Here is a 24,591-nt window from a genome sequence, read left to right as displayed (position 1 = left end):
ATTTGATATTTATCACTGACTTTGCTGAATAACTTGAGCAAAGTCACAAAGCCTTCAACAAATGCCTCAGTTTCTTTATCTGAAGAATGAAATTTCCAAGGAGGTTTGGTGAATGAGTGAATGTTGGGACATGGTAGCAAGTGCAAGTTTAACCACTGAACCTGAATGAAGGATAAGAAATGGCAAAGATTAAGCATAGTAGAAATAAAAGGGGTACATATGCAGAAAATACATTGTTTTCTCTAAATTAACATTGGCTAGAAATAATATCATAAAATTGCTTTATTGATTTCCTAAGACAAGGAATTACACAATTTTGAAAACCATTTAATTTCCTAGCATTTCCAACTGAGCAGTAAAAGGGTTTGTCAGAATTTTTGCTGTTTTTAGGTGGTCAGTTTGACCCTAATTCCTAATTGTGTAAAGATGCCTTTGATAAGTCTGATTATTTTGGACTGCGCCATTCATTTGTTCTTAAACTAGGTGAACATTTTACTCACAACTATATGAAAGGTCAGAAGCTTCTACCCAATTCAGCATCAGTCTAGTCTACTAGAAAATTTAGGACAAGTTGTTACAACCATAAACAAATTCTTCCATAGTCAGGGGATCCTGGTAAAGTCTTTATGCAGGTGGGAACTTATTTTATCCTTTTTTCATGTCCTCTTCTGTGTGAGTTGAGGATTGAAGAGAGAATGTAACTAGAAGCTACAGAAGAGAGAGAGAAAGGGGGCATGAATAGGCCAGAGATATCTTCTAGCTTCCTATATCCAAAAAGAAGAAAATATGGACCAAGGTGTATATGAAAAACACTCCAGATCACTGGCTAAAGGATATAGTGGAAGAAATCTAAACACAATAAATGATGGCAGCTATACATATACTTTAGCTTTGTCACTTAAGAAGTTGGAGTAATGACTATTAGGTCAGTGGCTGTAAGACAATCCTATAAACATGGATTATAAGATTTAAAAGGCTTTGCCTCACAACAATTATGTCAGCAGCTAATGGTAATATCTGTTGAGCTATCCTGTCTTTCTGCTTCATCATTTAAAGCAACAGTATCCAGTTTTCCAGTCTGCATCTATCATAAAGACACATTGATTTCCTTTCTGGAGAAACACATATTTCTTCTCTCCTGCTAAAAAGATAAATCTGACAGATTTTAATCAAATGTAGTTGTTCACAACTACAGAAATGCTAACAGTTTCACAGATGAAAAAAAAAAACTCTGACCTCAGAAAGAGGATGATTTTTGAAGATTATTCAGAATACATACTTGTTTAAGAAATGTATTGATATGCATGAGAAATTAATAGCAAAGAAAACTTTAAAGGTATATACTTTGCTGGATTTTGGTATAGCATAGTCATCCAAATATAGTTTACATTTCCCCCAACCTAGCCTATGTAAAATTTTATCATATCTTTATTGATGTTATTTTTTAATGTATACCTATACATATTTTTCTTTTCAAAGAAATTCTATTTGAAGGAGGCATGGTGCAGCCTAAAGTCAGTCCACGTGATGATACCAATACATGCAATGCCATTAGTAAAATCCAGGACCATTTGGAATTTTCATCACCTCTATTAGAGATGATCATCTAGAAATCTCATGTCATAGTGGACAAAATGTCCTTGGAACCAAAACGACTTGGGTTCAAATCCTTCCTCTGACTCAACCTGGTATTGTGATCTTTGGTAAGTCACTTAACCTCTTATTGCTTCAAAATATGCTATTAGAATATCAGTTGCAGAGAAGATACATATCTGAAATTTCTCCTCCTCTTCTCCACCCTCCTTGCCCCACCCCAACTCTCCCACTGATGAATAAATTTTTACAACTCAGTCATTTACAAATAATTTCTTCCGATCAAAAACTTTGCTTGCAAGGGAATTGATTTAGCCAAAGCATAACAATGAATAGCCATGTGCAAATATGCAAATAAGCTCTTATACATATTTTTTGGGGAGGATTCACTATTTAAAATTTACATATTTTTTGCCATTATTATGATGATTGTAATTATTATGCATTTATATTGTCTTACAAATATGTAAAATGATTTACAGTTCTTAGTTTTCTTTTGAAACTATGCCAAGGATGAACAAGACTAATTGCTCTCCCAACTCCCTTTTTTGCAACTGATTTTTTTCATACTGATTCTGTGCACCCCGCCCCAGATGTCAATTAAGCAAATCAGTAAGACAATACATATAAAGCTCACAGCTCTGGACTTATCTGTGCACAACTCACTTTTTTGTATTTATGAACTGAGATTCTATGTCAAATAATTAAGAGTATTTCATTCTTATATCTATTTCCTTCCACAAAATCGTACTCCAATGACTTATGGTTGCATCAGAATGACACTCTAAGTTCTCAGAGACCATTCTCTTGGAATGCAAGCAGATTTTATCCTTCTAGGAAGACTTTTTTGGGTACATATCCATTGTATGTCTAGTTCCCTAAGAATGGCCTAGCTACAAATAGAGAGGTTCACCAGCTAAATATAACAACTTGCCACTTGGTGACAGATAAATTCTTTGTCCTTGATAACCTATATAACAAAGAAAAACATGAAAATCATCTTTTGTATTGTACAGCACACTTTTACCTTTGCAGAGATGGTGACAAAGTATCAGAAATGGACACAAAAAGTGCCTAGAATTTTGAAGTTTTAAAGACACCTATACATATTAACAACTCAATACTCTATAATGTGACATTTTTATCTAATGAATAATCAGATAAACTTCTAGGAGAAGGAGTTCTTAAAAATCTAGAATAGATATACTAATGGAGGAAGTGAATTATAAAACTCTTGATATTTTCATTATAAATTAAAATTGAAGTTAAAAAAGGATGTTACCAGTAATTAGAAGGATGACACCAATTCTCTATAGTGAGACAAATGATGTTTCTTATTTTGTATGTCTGTTGTAAACAAGAAATACCATTTCATGGAGCATCTGATCATCTTACAATATAGTGCTTCAGATAAATATCTACCAAAGCACCATGAAAATGACTGAATTTTATAGAGTAACCTGTATTATGGAGGGTGACAAAATAGATATCTATAAAGAACTTAATTAAACATAACGAATTTAATAAACTTACACACTGATATCATGAAGGACAGCATGGTGTGCTATACAGAAAGCTTGACTTGTAATTTATAAGATTTGATTTCAAGTTCCAGCTCAGATATATGCAGGCTATATGATTCTGGGCAGGTCACCTAACCTCACAGTGCCCCAGATAATTCTGCAAGACTAAGTTGCAAAGAGGTGCTGAACTTATTTGTAGAACTAGTTACTTACTTAGGTCCTATTGCCAATGAACTTACTGGCACAGTGCAATTTTATCTCAGATTTTGATATTTCCATGCAAAGATAGGCATAGGTATGATGTAGCCTAAGGAGGCATGATATAGCCTAAAATCAGGTCCATGTGATGATGCCAATACATATAATGTCATTAGTAAAATCCAGGACCAGTTGGAATTTTCATCATCTCTACTAGAGATGATCATCTAGCAATCTAATGTCATAGTGGACAAAATGTTCTTGAAACCAAAAAGACCTGGGTTCAAATCCTTCCTCTGACACATCCTGGTACTGTGATCTTTGGTAACATACAACTATACGTTAGTGTTAAAAAAACAAAGGTGTTGGAAAATAAGTTTCAAGAGATTTGGAAGGAATCAGAAAGGCCAAAAATCTCAAAAAAGTATCATACTTATACATTATTTATTTTTCTTCAATTAAAGAATCATGTTTGCATAATAGATACCAAAAACAACACAAAGAAAATGGTTCTATTTTAACAGATAGGGAGTAACTTCTGAACCAACTATTTCTATACAGTTGGGTCATCAATTTATTAGCGTACAGACCAACAGTAATTCAGAGAAAGGAGTAAGAACAAACATATTAAATATATTCTATTTGAAACAACTATAATCTGAAGTATTTAAATATTTTACATGCTGAAAAATGTGAAATTGTTATGATGCCAAGTACAACAAATTTTTACAAAAATTCAATAGCTAAGAGATGACTCAGCATCAAGAAAATATGGGTTATAGTCCTATATTTAACAAAAAAACAGTAGTTTGTCCCTGGGCAAGTTGTAGCTTCACATTATCCTAAGCAATTCTCTGAGGTTAGAAATTAAAAAAATAGTTGTTCATCTACATCAACAGAGGCAATTCCTACTACTAATAAAAATAATGATAATAGTAGCTAGCATTCATATGATACTTTCAGGTTTACAAAGCAATTTATATTTATCATCTTATTTCCTGATGGGGTATTTCCTACACCAATTAAATCTCAGATTCAAGTTCCTTACATGATTAATTGTTATAAATATGAAATCAAAAGTGCCTAAAACTTACCTCAGTTAACAAACACTTTATTCAATTGACTATAGGGGAAAATGGTAACCAAGTTTATATATAAACTTATTTAAAAAATCTTACAGAGAAGAATGGTAGAAATTCACAATTAGTATCAGAATCATGATCATGATCAGAATGAAAAATATACATATTAAATGTAAATATTAAAAAATATAAAAATGTAAAGAACACTTGATGAGTGACCCAACTAAGCAAATTCACCTTGAGGGCACTAAGCCTGAAACTTAGAGGACCACAAATTAGATATGTGGATATAATTATAACTATAGCTATTTATGTGATATTTTTATAAGGAGTTATTTTTATCATTAAGTTTAGTGAAGTTATCATGGATGGACTTTAAACTTCATGGGTTCTCAGTTATACTCAAAGAGGTTGTGCTTTGAAGAAAATAAAGATGGAAATAGTTTGATTAGACTAAGAATATAGGAAAAGCTTTGTGCTATAGGAGATACAATTTTGAAGATTGGTTCTTTACATTTATAAAAGAGGGAATGATGCTAAAGGCCTGGAGAAAATCTGAAACCAAATTATCCCAAAGAAGAGTTATCAGCCACTATTTATCCAAATGACTGTTATCAGAACAATGTACAAAAAATATGAGAAGGATCTGCTTGTGAATTGAAGGTGCATAGTACCCTAGAAGAGAGCATTGACAAGAAACAAGGATGGTTTTCACAAGTAACACTCCATAGTAGATTATACAATCAATTTTTTTCATATGGAGAATATCTGACCACAGTATGAATTTTTGGTAATATTACAAAAAGCATTGATTTTTAACAGAGTAATACAGTGTCATAAAAGATCTTACCCAAAAAAGGGATTTCCCAATCAGACATCAAAATTATGCAAACTTCTTTGAAAAATATCTGTCAACAAGAACTAACATTATAATGAAGAGAATTAACATGCAAAAAATCAAATATGTTCAAAAATATATTCAGAGTAGATAGAAAGTAATCCCAGAGGGAAGACTTGAGGGAGGGATGGGAGAAAAGGCATAGGAAAGATATTATGAGTAAGCTATGAGATGAGTTTTGAGAAAAGTCAGAGAAATGAGGTGAAAAGGAGAATATTTGAGGAATAAGGATAATCTTTAAAAATAAACAGTTTGGGGTGATGGAGTGTCCTGACTGAAGAACAGAAAGATAGTCAGTGTTGCTGAACTATAGAAAACAGAGGAAAGAGTAAAGTTTAAGAAAACAAGAAAGAAGAGAAATGGTGAAATTGCAAAGGACTTTAAAAAGTCAAACAGGATTTTATATTTTATCCTAGAGGTAATTGGTAGTCATTGGAATTTACTAAATAGGAAGGGAACATGCATGATCAATTCTATGCTTCAAGAAGATCACTTTGGCAATTGAGATGAGAATAGATGGGAATGTGAAGAGATCTGTGGCAGAGAAACCACTCAATAAGTTATTGTAGTAATCCACAGAAGAGGTGGCAGGAACCTACACCAAGGTGGTAGTTGAATGGAGAGAAACACATGTATATTAGAGATACTCCAGAAATGACAAGATTAGGCAAAAGATTGAATATGAGTGGCAAATTGTCAAGTTCTACTAATGGCTGTAAACTTCCCCTTGAAACAAAAACCTATCTTTTTAATGTTAGCAGTCTTTTGGAGATGTATGGTGGCTATGAATCATTTAGTGCTATGATCAGTGAAGAACTAAAGTTGAAGATCACCCAAAGAGTCATTAAGTCATTAATTGCCTGGTGGACACAAAATAGGTTGGAAAGTCTTATAAACAAGGAATTACAGAGAAAATGACCAAGATTGGAGAATGACTAATGGGCAACCTGCATATTCCATTGGTTTTCCTGTAGCTCAGAATCAGAGAAAAATACTCTACATGATGGATAGACACTTTTCTGCAAACCTATGAGAGGGTCTGGATAAGAATCTCATAGGAGGGACAGGTATGGCTGGGGTTGATTTAATTGCAGGAGGTAATTCCTATATCTTTGATAACATGGATTCATTTGAATTTTGGATACATTTGTTTCTACTATTTCCTTTCTATGTCAGTATCTCTGGTTCTGATTCCAATTGGCAATAGAGTGATCAAAAAGCCTTGTTCTTTACCTGATGAGAATTGGCTGTTCTGATATATGCAGAATACATCTTATTCCAATTAATTCATAAAGGCATGAAAAAGAATCTACACTATGAATGTAAATAGGGAAATGCAGATTTACTTTATGACAAATCCATGGCTGATTTGCAATGGGCCTTTCTTAACCAAATGTTTCTATTTCATTCTTGTGTTTTGGAATATTATTCTAATGTACAGTATTTTGTATTGGTAGGAAATGTCTTCTTAATAACCCTAAGCAGTGATTCATAGGTATTTATGTGTGTAATACTTCTCTGACACAAATGGTAATTTCTTGCATGAATTCCTCAGTGTTTCAGTGGGAGAAAAGAATGATTTTTCTTTTTTAAAATGAATTTTAAAGTCCCCCTTTGAGAGCCGTAAAGTCATTCTTAGCTCCTTAAAATTATAAAATATCATTATTTATATAGCATGCCTTTATAAATGGATTGTATTGTAAAGTATAATCCAATTAATTATGACAGGAACTTCAGTTTAAAGGTGAGATAGCCTATTTGATTTTAGTTCCAAATGTGCCAATTCTTTGAAAGGTCATTAGGTGACAAAATAGAGTGAAGATGAAGAGTAGCTAAATCAGAAGTGAAGCTATATGAATAATGTGAGAGTTAGATTGGCATTTAGATGGCCACAAGAATAAATGTACTCTACCAAGTTAAGAGCAAAACAAGTAAATCCAATAAAAATGGACTTAACTCATTCGGTGAAGAAAAAAACAACACAGTATACTTTATATCTTCATCTGATCCTCCTTACAACAAAAGGGGTATAACTGTTATTATTCTCACTTTATAAGATGATTTATTATCTATCCAGAGCAGGAGACAGGGACAGAGTAATTAAAATCTAAGAAGTAGATAAGAAGTGGAAAGACTAGGTCTTAAACCTAGGCCTTTTTGAGTCTAAAAACATTCCATTAATTCACTGCCTCCTTTGGTAGAAATTAGGGGCTAAGTATATTGAGTACATGCATACTATGTGATATTTGTATGTGCTTGTAAGAAAAGAAAGTCAACAAGATTTGAAAATTTAAAGTGAAAGACCATTCTTATATTAGGAATGTGAAATTCTTTGCACAGTTTCCTGGTGCTCTGTTCTTTACATATATTAGAAGATTTGAAGTCTCAAACAAAATATCACCTGAATCATGATTTATATAAGTTGAACAGACAACAAACTCAATATGACCCTTTGCCCCCAAAGAGGGTGATACTGCCTAGTTATAATTCAAATACAGTATTTTAAAACACTGATTTCAATAGTTACCTAGTTTTCCCCCTCATTTACAAAAGAGGAAATTCATTTTATACGACATTTTAAAATGGCGAATGGCCAACAGCCATTTGACCAAAGGTAGGTGCAGAAGGTATTGAAAAAGACAAAACTAGAGAATATTTAGGAAAGATGGAAACAAAAAGGAAGAATATTCATACATCTGTCTAGCTTTTAAAACTATATACCATTATATACCTTTCCATGATGGTTCATATAAAATAGCAAAAGCACAAGACTGAGAATATATTCCAATTTATAATGAAATTTCACTTATTTTTTGAGGATATGTGGAATGATAAAGCCACTGTTAATTATGAGAACATGATGTCAGTCTTCCCAACTTAATCAAAAATGAAAACACCTTGTGACTAATTCATTATGGGGGTGGGGGAAGAGGACAGATACAATCCAAAAATCTTTTCCCCTTCACTAATACTGTTTCATGATAGAAATCCATAAAGTATTCAAACCAAAATTTCCTTTTATATGTCAAAGATATTTAAAAATGTATTTGGAAAGAAAGGGGTTTGGGCTTTATAAAATGTATTTAATAAACTAATCAGATTAAAAGTCATTATTCTTGTTTTCTCTTAGTCAATTAACATGAGTAGACAGAGAAATTTAGGGTTTAATGCTGGCTCTAAAGATCTAGGACTGCCATATCAAACAAATAGAAATTAATCTCTGGGGGCTATATATTGACATAGAAAACATGAATTACATTATCTATGATGCATTGCAATTTTACTTGTTTTGTTTAACATGTTCCAATTACATTTTATTTTGGTTCAGATCACTGCCCAGAAATCAAGTTTGACACTTCCATTCCAGTTCATACTACTGCTTTCAGATAGGTTCACAAATATTATAAGGTAAATTTGAAGTTATCACAGTCAAAAAGTTCTTCTCGGAGATTTTTACTCATCAGTTCTATTTCTTTCAGACAAAAGAAAACTCCACTATTTCATCTTTTCCTTCAAGAGCCTATTACCTAACCATTCATTTATTTTAGAAGTACTTCTTTGAACTCTCCAAATTCTCCATATCCTCCTAAAACAGAGGATTTAAACAAGAGAAGAAAATATATGGTAAGATTATCTCTTGGTGCTTGCATTTTTTTTGCTTAATACATCTCAGAATCAGTTTGCATTGTTAACAATTAATTGCCATAAGTGGCAATTCGTATTTCTGATGTTATGTGTTCACCATTTCTATGATGTACTTTGAGGTGCATTCTTACTGTACAATTTTTTTTAATAGTTTGTAAATATTTCTTCTCTATTAACTAGGAGAGTAGAGAGTGATCTCATTCTTCTTAACCTAACAAAAAATGTGCCTACATATAATATGGTTTGCTACATTGCAGGTATTTAAATTTATTTTATCAAAGTTATAAGTTTATCTCAAAATCAAAAGGGTGATACCATCTCCAGTGGTAAGAAGAAAGAGCCTCTAGGTCTGATCCTACTGAGTAAGTCACTTGCTGGCATACCATTTAGTAAATTACTGATGCAATAAATACTGGCTTAGAAACCTGTAAGACGGAGTGATCCTTCAGAAGTCCCTGGTCTCCTGGATTAGTCAGTTGGCGGTCTTTTTTACACCACAACTATTTATTTCAGTGTTAAGCATGTTATCAATATATGCTTTTAATCTTTATTTGGCATATTTCAAGTTTTTATCTTTGTTCCCATATCCACATAAACAACCCGGGGCCAGATATCAGGCACCCCTAGTGATTCACTCTTTGAGTTGGGGTTTGTTCAAAGAATACTGGCAGCCAGATGGCAGCTGTTAAGCAGTCTGCATAAGAGGAGAGAGTAGAGGTTAATATCCACTGGCATCTAGACAAATATATCTTTTCCCTCACCTCTGATTATATCCTGCTGCAGGGGCTAAATAGGAGAATTCTGGGTCTCTGGGAATACCCTCATTCTTTAGTTCTGTGAGCTCTGTGGTCTTTCCTTTTGAAATTTGGGTTCCTTGAGAATAAAGGGAAGGATCCAACTCCTGCCTCAAAAATGGGCAAAAATTCTGAATACATATTCTTTTTCTAATTCTATATAAATTTACTAACCCTCATAAGCAAAGGATGATGATGACTGATTCTTAGAATTATCTAATTATAGAACATCAGAACTAGAAGGACTCTTCCAGATCATAGTGGCTGTGTAAGAAATTTTTTTTGTTTATGAATCATCTAGTTTAACTCACTAATTTTATTGATGATGTTTGTCTTTTGTTCTTTTTTTTTTAAGATTTTTCAAGGCAATGGGGTTAAGTGGCTTGCCCAAGGCCACACAGCTAGGTAATTATTAAGTGTCTGAGACTGGATTTAAACCCAAGTACTCCTGACTCCAGGGCCAGTGCTTTATCCACTGAACCACCTAGCCACCCCTTAACTCACTAATTTTATAGATGAGGAAACTGAGATCCAATGTCACACAATTTTGAAATTCTAGTTTTAGGACTAAAAAAGTTTCAACCAACTTCCAGGCCAATATTTTTGTCTAATATATCATTTCCTTTCTTAGATTCATTCCATCAGTAGGAGTAGTGAGCATTCATTTTTCTCCCCTTATTATGATCTATATGGACAACAATCTTATTCTTATTCCTTAAATTGCATTTCATAGCACTCAAAAAGAATGTGAAACTTGAATGAAATAGGATGGGTTAAGAGAAGATCAGTTGTCCTTATCTTTTTTCTCAATCTCATGAGTGCAATTGCCTAAGGAAACTTCCTGAATTTTTCCTAACTTACTTTGCAGAGACAGTATTTAGTCGCTAAGACATTGTGGAACTCTCAGGTGTGGTAATCATTCTTGCTAAACCAGTTCAAAGTTGACTAGAGCTCCAACCCTTTAGCCCTTGCGCATGAGGGTAACTACTATACTAATCAATAAGACTTTGTGTGCAAAAGGGCGGAAGGAAATTTTTGCATTATAAAGAACTGCAAGAAAAATCCCCTCATTTTTCTAGGAGTAAGAAAGCATAGATATAAATCATTGTAAATATTGTAAACTCTGTATAAGCATCATTTAGCTAATTCAAAGAATTTTGGGTTTTTTTGGAAAAAATAAAGCCAGGTGTTTTTTCTGATGACAAGAACTGTCACTAGTATCAGATCTAATAAAATATAAATTGTCACTAGCTATCAGAAAGCCAGTAATAGCCTCAGAATTGTTGTATTCCTGAAAGCTTTGGGTCCAATTCTTTAAATTTCTGTTTTAAAATGAGACTCTACTTAATAGGCATAGAATAAAAAGCTGCAATCATTAATTGTTCTATTCCTCTGTGGATGTTGATACTGAGTTTTAAAAAAGGCTTCAAACATATTTTTGAAGTAGTATGAAGTCTAATAATTCTAGTAACTTGGTACATATCATTCAGTTAAGTGGTCTATTGCCATTAATTTTATATTTTTGTAATATTTTTATATTTTCAGTAATAGAATAAATATAAGCACTTAAAGGTCATATACAATTTCAGTTTTTTATCATTGTATTCCATCACCCAGTATAATATTTGCCATCTAGCAGGTACTTAAATGTTTTTAGATGACTAACTAATATGTCATCACCATCTACCATTCAATTGATACTTCATATCCCTTATGGTATTTTGATTTTATCTTCATTAAAATTCATTTTAATTTGTTTCTTTTTAATTTTTGAGGGGTTACAGTTGCTCATGAGTCCGAGGCAGCAACTTCATGATAGAAATACAATTAGCATTCTTTGCATCTGAGTCAAGCAGCATGAAAGTTATCCTTAATTCAGTGTTATAAAATAAATTCTTTTGTAGGAAGAGGATAGGGACAAGGGTCCCCAGTACCCAAGGCAGAAATCATGAAGTCACTGTGCTACAAAGGGAGGAAGAGGAGTTAATTTGTTGTATAGTAGCCAGTGAGAAGAAGCTTGTTCTCTCTGGTAGGACAGCTTGTAGAGCACAGGGCTTGGGATCAGGAAGACTCATCATCATGAGTTCATATCCAGCCTCAGACCCTTATAAAACTGTGTGACCCTGGACAAGTCACTGAACTGTGTTTCCCTCAATTTCTCATCTATAAAGAGGAACTGGAGAAGGAATAGCAAACCACTTCAGTATCTTTGCTGAGAAAACCAAAGATGGGGTCAAAAACAATTGACCACATCTGAAAGGACTGAACAATGAAACATTCTTTCTAGTTTAACACATTGTTCTTGATAACTCTGACTAAGCTCAGCTTCATGACTAAGGGAGTATAAGTACTGTCAGTACCCTCTAAATTTTTTATCTTTTTTCAAATCCTCAGGCATATCACCCTAGTTATGGATAATTTGGACCTTCCTTCCCCTTTGTTTGGGTCATATTCAGACTAAAGAATACTTTTGTATGCTATTTAGTCATAGCAATAGCAATTTGTACTCATTCAAATAAAACTGTGCCAATATTTCAGACTTACTGCTTATATAATGAATCAATAATAGCTTTAAGAGTTGTTTTTCTTTCTCTTACAATTTTGTTTGAAAAAGAAATTGAAATGATGTTTTATGAAACCAATCCCTATTAATATCCTAATTGGATGTATCTTTATGATGGTGAGGTGATTTAAGGTTCTTGAAGGTTTTGCCAGCAGAACACACAGTTTTTCTAGTTCTACAAAGATGTGAAGCCTTTAAATACAAGCCTGGTGACTAATTGCGTGTTTATCATGGGGGACCAACATAGTTAAAGCCAGAGAAGATCATTACCAGGTTGGCTGCAAGGTGATGGAAATTTCAGCTTCAACAACTCTTACTGACTAGCTAACAACTTATATGTTGTGATTTATATCAGTGGAAAGAGTAAGTACACCAACAAAATCATAACTCTTTAGGATATGAAGGAACCAATTGAAATTGGTGCTGGATCTCCATATTATATGCACTGAACAATTTCATGAGACATATGTTTCTTAAGAAGATCACAAAAGGAAAGAAACCATATTTAAATTAGGTAAGCCTTGAACAACTCTATACACGAATGGCATCATGACTATGTAATAAAACTCTAGTTATGGTTATGATCCTCATAAACAGAACTTCACACAAGATTGAAATTTGTGTTGAGAATAATGATCTGGTTTTTCTTCTCCTTCATATGCCACTGACATTTACCTGAAGAATATCTGAAGTGTTACCGAATAAACTTATTTCAGACCATTGATAATATTTTCAAAATAGATCTTCTGAATGATTTAGTACATTTGATATTCCTACTATTTGTTTGGATGTTTAGCAACATTCAAATAATAATTTCATATATCTAATAATGGAATCTAACATAGTCAAGTGTTTTGTTGGTGTATAGATTTTTATTTTTGATAATTGATTTTTATTGATATATTTTATTTTTACATCAATTATTTCACATTATTTTTATCACCTTTATTTGTGAATGGATCCTTTTTCCATCTTTAATCATAAAGAATAAAAAGAATAGAAAGAAAAAAGAAAAAGTAGTAAAACCAACCAATTTATCAACTATGACCAAAAGTATATGTAATTTTCCAATCATAGAGCACCACATTTCTACAAAGAAGGGAGTAAAATACATTTTCTCTTTTCTTCTGGGCCAGGGGAAGAGGTCATGAGAATAGGCATTTATATAGTATACAAGGCACTGTACCAAGTAATTTACACATATTATTTCATTTGATCCTTAAAACAATCCTGTGAGATAGGTGCTTGCTATTATTCCAATTTTACAGTTGAGAAAACTGAGACACAGAAGTCAAGTAACTTGCCTAGGGTCACAAAACTAGGCAGGGTCTGAGGCTAGATTTGAACTCAGGTCTTCCTGATTTGATGTCTAGCTTTCTATCTATTCCATCACCCAGCTACCAACAGTTTGATCATTACCACATTTCTAACAATTAAAAAAACAAATCCCCAAAAGTGGTACTTTCACAGGTAATGTGCATTAAAAACCTTTGAAGATAGGAATAGGAAAATGAATGTGTATACTTACCATTGTATTTTTTCAGTATTAACTAGGGCCTCAGATAGCTTACTGTCTGTGTGATTCTGGGCTAGTCACTTAACTTCTGTTTGTCTCAATTATCTACAGCCTAGTGTCCTTGTGAAGATGAAAGGCAGTAATATTTGTAAAGTCCCTAGCAGAGGTATCTGGAACATAGTAGGTGCTATGTAAATGTTGGATCATTATTATTGTTATTGTTATTATTAAATTAAAATGTCAATACATCTGTATAATAGAGATACCAGTATACTTTTGGGGAAATGGAATTTGGATCTGTATTTCTCTTCTCTGACAAGTTATGTTTATAAAATGAAATGCTTTCTGATATCAAAATGTATAGAAATTGTCAAGGAATTTTGATGATTTCTGTCTTTGGCTCCCTTTCACCTCTGTGTATGTGTATATATATATATATATATATATATATATATATATATATATGTATATATATATATATATACATATATATATATATATACATATATATATATATATTATGAACAGGACTTAGTTCTGGGTCCTTTGCATGATCACAAAAGCAGTTGCCACATTCTGACTTAAAAATCAGTCAATAGTTATGGATATCAATCAACACATAAAGCTGAATCATAACTTCTTTGAGGCTTTTTAAATTCCAAATGCATCTTGCCAGTGAATCTGATTTTTCTAGTACTTAAGTGATTTTCTCATTGTAAAATTTGGCATTATTTGAGGCTGCAGTAAACCATATCATAGTATTATTTTAAAATATACTAAAAACATTCTGATAGTATTATCTTAAAATTGTTTTTCTAAAAATGGTAACAGAGGTCAAATGTAGCATTCAGGATCATTCTAGTCAATAATCTTACAGGACAACCTAAAGGACCAAATTACTGCTTACCATGCCAAATAAAGACTCAGAACAAAACAACTGATTTGTTTAACAGATACTATGACTAGGATAATTTAGTATCTTTGTACCCACACCCCAGGGCACAATTCTATTTAATTTCTTTCATTGTTTTGAAAAATTTAGTTCACAGTTTCTAAGACAGAGAGACCCAGAAGTATTTGGGAGCCTTGTATCTTTTCCCTATAATTTGACATTTGGAGACTTTGCTACTATTAGCTTGTGGTATTAGAACAGAGAACTTCAGTAATACTACATAGGCACATAGACTACAAAGTGTAAAAAAAAATCCAAAGGACAGAATTATAATAATAACTTAGAAATGGTTCTGATATTGAAGAACTATAGGAATGCTTTATAGTCAGTGACTTCTGCATGATATTTGCATAGAGAGAACTTTAAAAAAGGTTACATTTCTTTTTTACTTTCATATTTACTTTGTGTTAAGGTTATATGATCTTGTTGGCAGCAGAGCCAATGCTATTTTAGCAAACTCCAAATCCATGTTCAAATGTAGTAAGATGGAAATTTTGAACTACAGTAGCAATAAATGCATTTTCATCTTCTCTCAACGTTTAAGCTTCAACCTGCCTTGGATGGTGCAAAACTTGTTTTCGACAACAACTCCCAAACAAGAGAGGGAAGTTCTGTTTCCTAATTCTGGAGATTTTTTTCCTCTTTGGATTAAATGCATTTCTGATTGTGCCGTAAGTACCATTTAAGTAGTGATGAGGAAATGTCAAATGGGTCTGGTTCTCAATAAAAATCTTTAGTCAATAACACAAGTTATTTATTTTGTGTTAAAGATATATGACTTCTGTCAGTTAAAGCTATGATCTGGTCAATTTATGAAAAACTAGTCTTGGCCAATGGAGTGTGAATTATATAGGCAGATAATATATATATATATATATATATATATGTATATATACATACATATACATATGTAAAATCTGAGACATCTCCCAGATTCATCCACAGAAATATATGATACAAAGTTGGCTTATATGGAACTTTCATATAAAAGGATCAATTGTTCTCTTTCCATTTTTCTTTTTTTCCCAGTTAATAATTTTTTATATTGAACTTGGGGAAAAATGCTAGAAGAAATGAAAAACTAATTGATCAATCTGTAAACATCTGTTGAATGCATACTCAGCAGAAAGTTCTTTTATGTGATAAAGTAGATAAGACCACCAAATCTTTCATGTAAATGACTTTTTCTCTCCATCATTTATTTTGGGACAGCTTGATATAGGGAGATAGATTACTGTACTTGAAATCAGAACAACATGAGTTCAAATTTCATCTCAGACACACTGACTCTGAGAGTATCACAATGTGTCTTGATTTCCTTATGAGTAGAATGGCCTACTCATATATGCAGCAACTACTTTATAGGGTTATTATGAGGATCAAATGATACTGAAAGGAATGCATTTTACAAATTTTAAAATGATAAATAAATTTTGCCTATCATTATAAGAGAAAATGTATTTTTTGTGAATAGAAAATGCAGCGTAGAGTCAGAAAGACATAGATTTTGGTACCATCTCAGACACACACATACTAGTTGTAGGCCTTAACCTTTCTCAGCCTCAGTTTCTTCATCTGTAATAATAGCTAGCATCTTTTGGGGAAATTGTGAGGATGAGGTAGAAAATGTAAAATATTTTACAAATCTCAAAGTACTATTTAAACATGATCTTTTAGGGTTTTTAAACACCTAATAAATTAATATAGTCATAGTTTGATCTAGTAAGTAAAACTATCACTTATAGGGAATGGGGGGGAGAAGAAATGACTAACACATAGGTTAATGATACAGGGTCCAGAGAAGCAGACATTTTATTGGAGAAAGTAACATAGAATTTCCTCATTACAACTGCATCTTGTTTTCAGAGCCAGCAAGTAAACAGAGATAGATATGTTGTGAGCAAACCTTCATATAGTTCACACAAAAGGTCTCTCTGATGAGATTTCCAGATCATATAAGTCATTATATAGACCTGCTTTAGAGGAATACCCATAACTTTCAGTTCAGTGTATTCAGTTCAATATGATTTAATTCAGGAGATTTTTTAGTGGATACCTGTTTTGTGCAAATCAATGTGCTAGGTGTTAAGGGGAAGACAACAATGAAGGAGATCTTGATGTTATGTAGCTGACAATCAGAAAGAGGAAAGATGAATATGAGATACATATATATATATATATATATATATATAAAATCTTAACAGCATAGAATGAGAAAATGAGACAAAATAAGAAAAGACTGCACTAAATATTTAGAGATCTCAAACTATTAGCCACTTCACTAGTGCTGCTAAGTATCTGACCTAACCAATAAATTTGACAAAAAAAGATACTTTGAAATATTCTACTACTGTGAATATGAATACAGCTTTAGACCTCACCATTGTCAGTGTACCATTGCTCTGAAAAATGAACCTTTCTTTTTTACCTCCATGGCATTAAACTTTTTTATATCATGGTGTCTGCTGACAGTCTTTTGCCACCTATTCAGAATAATAGCTAAAACAATATACATAGGCTTGAAAAGGAACCAATTATATTGAAATGTGGTCTCAAAGTTAACAAACCCCAAGTTAAGAATTCTTCCTCTCTTCTATGTACTCTGCAATCCAGTGACCCTGGCCTCCTTTTCATTCCTCTATCTCCCCACTTGAAGCATTTTCATTGGCTACCTCTAAGCTTAAAATGTTCTCCTGTGTCATCTATATGCTATGGCCTTTTTGACTTCAAGTGTCAGCTACAATCCCACCTTCTGTGACAAGCCTTTTCCAGTCATCCTTAATCTTATTTACATCCTTTTTAGGCTTCTCAGCCTACTCTACCTCTTAATCCAAAATATATCTAGTCTAGATCTTGTACATTATTGTGTGTATATTTTCTTCCTCACTGAACTGATCTCCTTTAGAACAGGGACTGTTTTTGGCTTTTTCTTATCCCCAGTGCTTAGCACAGTGCTAGTTATATAGCAGGAATTTAGCAAGTGCTAGTTGTTTAACTAATTTCCCATCTTCCTGCCCAAACACATAAGAATATTATATATTAGATTGTTAAGTATCTATTAAGTACATACTACTTGTCTAGCACTGTGCTCAATTAAATATATTTTTTAGTTTGTCATGTGTTGTTATCTTCTCAGTAAAGGAAGAATGATGAACTCTTTTTTAAAAGTATTTTTTACAAGGCAATGGGGTTAAATAACTTGCTCAAGGTCACACAGCTAGGTAATCATTAAGTGTCTGAGGTCACATTTGAACTCAGGTCAACCTGACTCCAGGGCTGATGCTCTATTCACTGTATCATGTAGCTGCCCCTAGAATGATGAACTCTTTCAATGATTAGAACGAAATTTTTCTATTGGACAATTACCAAGTATACTTACATCAATAATAAAATAAAATAATTTACATTTGTATAGTTCTTAAGGGCTTTCAAAGGACTTTACCTACATTTTATCATTTGATCTTTATAAATTCTCTGTAAGGTAGATGCTATTATTATCATCTCTATTTTACATATGGAGAAACAGAGAGAAAAAAGTTAAGTGACTTGCCTAGGATCATATAGCTATTAAGTGTCATGGGTGGGATTCAAACCTACATCTTTCTGACTCCAAGGCCACATCTTTAGCCATACTGCTTCCTACTATGGCTCACCAAATTCTACTGGTCAGCATCTTTTCTGAAGTAAGGAATAGAAGAACCTTTTGAATGCCATTAAATCTTTTTTATTTTGTTTATATTAATGTACTTGAATGGCAATGGAAACTTATGAAATTAACAGCAAATGAGAGAATATTTGCAAATGAAAGGAAACATGTTCTGAGGTAACAGGAATCTTCCTATCTGTATTATATGCATTAGCAAGAAAAATGATAATAACAACTCAAAAAATCAACTCAGAGTTTGGCAAGTTCTGAATAACTACATCCTCTGCTTGATCCATAAAATTGCTCCATATTCACCCTTTTCTCTAAGTCTACTCTGGGTCATTTTCAATTGTCAGTGTTTTCTCCAAAAGTCCTTTATTATATATGAAGCCATTATTATACAAGTAGAACTGCCTTTAGTCTTTGTGAATATCTCCTGGCCTTTTATTTCATTTTTTTTATAATTTTGTTATCATAATGATGTGCTTTGAATAATTCAAATTTATACTCCTGGAAGAAAAAGGATAGGAACCCTGTCTTCCTTGTCCAATAATCCCCTTTACCAACCTTAAAAGTAAAGAAGAAGGGCCTTTCTTGGAGTGGTAAGATGAGACTTCTTAGGTTTATAAATGTTTGCAGCTGGTTTTGAGAACTAATAATATGTTTTATTATATTTTTCCATGGGCTTTTCAAATGGTGACCTTAACCTAAAACATCAATAAATAGAAATTAAATCCTTTAGAACTTTACCTAGACAGTATCAAGCATCAAGTGAAACAAACAAAAGAAAAAAAATAATGTATAATACAGAAGTGTTGGGAATGATATGTTAATTCAGAAAAGAAGTATACTTTTATTACCAAAGCTTAAAAGAACTTACTTTAATTTCTGCTTAACCTACTTTTATTTAAAGAAGAGAACCTTATATTTGTCTTATAAGTCACAGATATATTAAACTTTCTGAATCCTATTTAAACCCCAATAACTTTGGAATTTCTTTACTGACCATTTGTCACAGACAAAACAGCAACAATTCATGCCAAACAAGCAAGGGAAAAAGCAAATGGAAAGATACAGTGGATGATAAAAAGGTAACACTTTAGTGTAACAGATGCTTCATTTTATGATGGAAGTGGGGAAGTCAAATGCTGCAGGTGCTGGGCTGACACTAGCTCTGTGGAGAATCATTAGAGCCTCCTCGGAGATCTAGGTTTACTCTGTGTTTAATCAGCCACAGTCAGAAGAAATGGCTTCATTTCAGCTTGATGAGAGCCAGATTACAAAAGGAAGATAGATGGCCAATAAGGTTCATCACTATAAGCATATTGTCTTAATTTGAAGGAACAGCCTGGCATCTTGTGCTAAGGAAGAAGTAAAATGCAATCTGACTACCATCAAGAACTGGTTATTTTAAGTCTCAGTGTATCCTGTAATGAAAAGTGCTCATTTGTTCTTTTAATTAATATTTTATGAAAAGTATGAACCTCACAGCATTTGCCAGTGAATTTAGGAGATTCCACTGCTTTGGGTTCAAGGCAATGACACTGCCCAACTTAAAATCTTGTATTTTTCCTACAAGGTGCATTTTAGAAGAAGGCTCTTCTAAATGTCTAAAAAAATATGAAGAGTTCTTCCTCTGGTAGATTATTTTGGCTATCCTGCGAATATGAGTGAACTTTCTATCTCTGTCTTCCTATATTATTTGACTGATTCTTTATTTCTTCCTTTCCTTATTGTAGGAAGCTTGCCCAGTTCTGCTTTTGTCATAAATTCTCGAAGTCTTGAATTCATTTGGGACATAAAGTACACATTCACTTTAGGCCCAACTAGGTTTTATGCTTTCCCTAAAACATGAGAGAAATGATTTTCAGCTTTTGGAGGAGCAATAAGATATATTTGATCCCAGTATCTTTGTCAGACACCTCTTATTTGAACTAAGAGCAGATAATGACTAGTTTGGGTAGTTACAAACAAGCGGATGTTTCTATACAATTTGCTATGTGTCACATCCATGTTTTCATTCAATCCCTTGAAAACTCTGCACAAAGAGCTCTGACTTTCTCCTCAATAACTATTTTCCAGATGCACTGAAACAACATCAAGTGACCCAATTCCCCCTTGAGAGGTTTATAAAGGAGCATTTATAGAGAGACTTACTGAGTGAGACAGAGATTCTTGCCTGGCAGCTTAGTCCTAGATAATCTCACATGAACACAGTATTGAATCTTACTTTTCCTAAGGCATATTGAGTACGATTTTTAGAAAACGATATGCTAAACACCCCTGAAGTGGAGAAGAGATTTAAGCAGCTTAACAATTGGTAGAAATATTATCATCCTCCATCAGGGTAATAGTATCCAGTCTTTCCCCACCCACAGGCACTCATGCAGGCAGACTCGATTTAGGCTTAAGAAGGTACAAACAACTTTCTGGAAGTGTGTGGTCCTAAGAGCATTTAAACATTTCCAACTCAGGTGAATGATTTGTCTTTTGCATAAAATCTAAACATTAGCCACCTGGTTAGAGGGCTAAATATAATAAAAAAAACTAAAGCACAATCTCACTAATAATAATAATAATAATAATAATAATAATGAATATAACATTAAAAAGTTCTAAGCCTTGCCTACAAACCTTTATGTAGAAGTTGCTTTAAAGGAAAGAAAAAAAAATGAGAAAAACTCAACATTTCTAGATACACCTTATATTAGTATAAACTATCACCAATTTCTACCCTGGGATCTGGGATACCAGGACAATCTACCTTCAGTTTCTACCCTGGCATCTGGGATCTGGAATCTAAATATAATTCTTTTGACTAGGAATAAAGGTAGGGTGTTTGTAGAAAGAAAATGATGTAGCCTTATATTCATTCATATTAAAAGAGTCGTCATTTGGTTTCTACCAATCAATGATGGGCATTAGGAAATCTGGCAAGACAGTTGCATTATTCTCCTACAGCACATCTGCTCCGTGTGGACAGCATTCAGAAGAATATTTTTTTTTCTTCAGCAAGCTACATGCCAAAGCCTTGATGTGAAAAGTACTTAATGTTCTATGCTATGTCAATCACTTACTGGTTGCCAGTGTGAAATGAACATCCTTTATGCAATGGCTTCCATTATTATTGGCACCAAAACCTAGTGAATTAATCCTATTGCGGTGTTTTACACATGAAAGAGAAAGCAAACACATGTGAGAGAGGCTCTTCCTCATGGCATGTCTTGGACTGCTTAGCAGGGATGCACTCCTTAGCAGTCCATTACACATGGAACCATGTTACAATACTAACATCACTGACTAATGGATCAAATCTTTATCCAGTTAAGAAATATACATTTCTCCATTTCTAGGAAGACTCAGAAGTAATATTAATAAGAATTTTTTTCTTGCCCAGAATTTGGAATTGGTTATTTCTGTAGTTTTTGACATTCATTTAAATGGACAAAAATGGACACAAATGGACAAAAATATATGCTACTTCTAGCAGTATGAGATTTGGAAGTCCTGGTAATGAGCGTAGATTCTTATCCTAACTGTAGTGAGAGATAATATTCTAAAATCCATATCCTACATAGTACTCTAAAACCCTGCAAATTATCTGCTTATGGTTGAAAAGATGAGTTTCATTACCCTTATCTTAGCATTCACAACCCCACCAAGGTTATTATTGGTTACAAAATTAGTCACTTATGCTGATTTCAAATTCACTGATAGTTTGGAATAGTTTAAATTGGGTGGACTGGACAAGGGAAAATGGATAATTTCCTTTAACTTTTGCACAGTTAATCTCCTATTCTTGACATTGCCATATCAACTCTCTGAAAGAAGGTTTTATTACAAGTTACAAGAATAGTGCCAACAAATATGCTTTAAGTTTTGTTTTTAGAATGCACCTATCCAAAAATAAAGTAAGAAATATTTTCCTGGGTTGAAGAGACTTTATTTTCCCCTACATATTACTTGATTTCACCAGCTAACAAAATCTATTTCTGATCTATATGGGCAACAAGATTCTCTCTCTCTCTCTCTCTCTCTCTCTCTCTCTCTCTCTCTCTCTGTGTGTGTGTGTGTGTGTGTGTGTGTGTGTGTAAACAAAGCTATCAGGTAGGTAATAAAGTACTGAATGTTAGGTAGGACTAAGCCAAGGTCAGCCTGACACACCAGGTTCTTTACCCTTTGTTCAACATTCTAAGCATTTATTTCCATCTTGCCCTTCCCTCACCTTCTACCCCCCCCCCCCAAACACCAAGAAACTCAACTGTTGACATTTCTTAAATCTGCTCCTGATAATTGAGTGAGTGAACAAGCACGCTATTGCCAAGACTGTTCTGATGATCCAGGACCCCTGGAAGGTGTGCTTTAGTGCAAGTATTTCATTATTGAACTCATTTATTTGAAGTCCCTCAAACTGTACTTCCTCTCTGCCCATGAAATTGCTTGGACTGCATAAGTAGTTATGCCGGTCTCCAGAAATGAGTAACTTGCTTTATCAACACCAAAAAGACTTTTGGGAACAATACATTTATGGGGGCAGCTAGGTAGCACAGTGGATAGAGCACCAGTCCTGGAGTTAGGAAGACCTGAGATCAAATTTGGCCTCAGATACTTAATAATTACCTAGCTGTGTGACCTTTGGCAAGCCACTTAACCTCACTGCCTTTTAAAAAACCCCAAAACAAAAAACCCAATACATTTATTTCAGCAAATATTTTATAAGGTGCAGTCTTAAGTATGAAAATGTAACTTCTTTGGCAAATATTTCCAAAAGGAGACATTTATAGACACATGGAGAAAAAAAAAACCAAGGTGGCTGCAAATAAGTGAACACTATTTCAGAAGCATTTTTTCTGTAGATATATCCGCAGTTTTTTTCTGATTTAGTAGAAAGAAAAGGCTAATATACTAATAGGTAAATATGTGCATTGCCTCTCCCCATGGGTACAGCACTAGCATATAGAAGAAGAGCTTGTGAGGAGGGAGAAGGGAGGTAAGATGTAACTTCTCTGATTGTAATAGCCATTGTGAGAAAAGTTAAGAGTACTTTCACCTTGCAAATAGCAGTGCTTTAAGAAACAGTTTTTCCTTTTTTGACCTCCTCTCCAGAAAATAGTTATGATCACTTAAAACTATTTTCCCCCTGAAATGGCTTTGTTGACAGGCATCTGTGAACATTCTCTTGATGGTCAGAAAGATACCTGAGAGGAGAATGGATCAAGGGCTCTGAGGAAATTCCAGGTTGGCATATTGAACCTCCATGTCCTTTCCCCTGGGCCATAAGCTCAGGAGGAACACAGGATTCATGTAAAGGTTTGATAAGAATGTAAGGGCGTTCACACTTGGAAACACTTGTGTGTTGACATGACTACTAACCTTCCAAAGATATTAAAAGAGGGAGATTTTAGTTTTAAGTCAATCACTTTGGCTACAGCTGCCACTTTAGTTTTTAACATCTCTATTTCTTTTTTTGGTCCTGTTAAGTGTTACCTTATTTCTTTGCTAGGAACAGGGGAAACAGGACAAGTAATTTATGACTCCTATTAATATGGTAGGCTGGATGTGTTGACAATATGTCAATAATTATATCTGGCAGGACCCTAAACAGCAGGGGAAGGGTCTCGATAGAATGACTTATTTTAACACAAGACAGATATGCCTGACCTGAGTTTTATGACAGATGTCAAATATATCGAAGTGTGGTGTGAAGAAGATCGTCTTATTGGCAAAGTAATGAAAGACCACTGGAAAGATTAATGTTAACTCTGATTCCTGTTGTTTCTTGTTTCTTTCTGCAGGTGTTAGAGTAAATATAAAGTTCTCTGCTCTCAGCTCGTGGTGATTTGGAAGTGAAGACATAGGTAAATACTTTCAGTTACTATAAAAGCCACATTTCTCTGAGGGTTTGAAAAATTACCCCCCCCCCCAAAAAAACCCAGGGGTTGATAAAGAGGGAGAAAAGAAGACCAGGCTGCTTCATTATCTAAACTCAGGATCTTTTCATGAGTAATACAAGTTTGATAATAGTACAGTGGAATATTTTTTTCAAAGTGATTACTTAATTCCTTAAGAATAACTAGAAGGTTTAATAAAGGCAAGTCCTCTCCGTAAGTACAAAAGTAGAGCTAGAAAAGAAAGATTTGCTGACCTAATAGAAGTTGTACAAATATATTTTTCTCTTTCT

At 33.5% G+C, this 24,591-nt stretch overlaps 1 long non-coding RNA gene across 33 annotated transcripts in view; it reads left to right on the top strand.

Moving 5' to 3' along the window:
• Window positions 1-24,591, top strand: part of LOC141521529 (uncharacterized) — a 179,679-nt gene that overhangs the window by 100,467 nt on the left and 54,621 nt on the right. For 25 of the 33 annotated variants that reach the window (XR_012477993.1, XR_012477988.1, XR_012477967.1 and 22 more), the window contains 4 exons: window positions 1,480-8,918; window positions 15,309-15,435; window positions 19,429-19,501; window positions 24,206-24,268. This is a non-coding gene — a long non-coding RNA (uncharacterized LOC141521529). Of the gene's footprint in view, window positions 1-1,479; window positions 8,919-12,691; window positions 12,811-15,308; window positions 15,436-19,428; window positions 19,502-24,205; window positions 24,269-24,591 lie in introns of all 33 variants that reach the window. The other 8 variants (XR_012477989.1, XR_012477995.1, XR_012477991.1 and 5 more) reach the window with 7 other exon arrangements.

Source organism: Macrotis lagotis, chromosome 4 (assembly GCF_037893015.1).
Source record: "Macrotis lagotis isolate mMagLag1 chromosome 4, bilby.v1.9.chrom.fasta, whole genome shotgun sequence".
Classification (NCBI taxonomy): Eukaryota; Metazoa; Chordata; class Mammalia; order Peramelemorphia; family Peramelidae; genus Macrotis; species Macrotis lagotis.
Note: the sequence above shows the minus strand (reverse complement) of the source record. Positions and strands in the feature narration are given on the sequence as shown.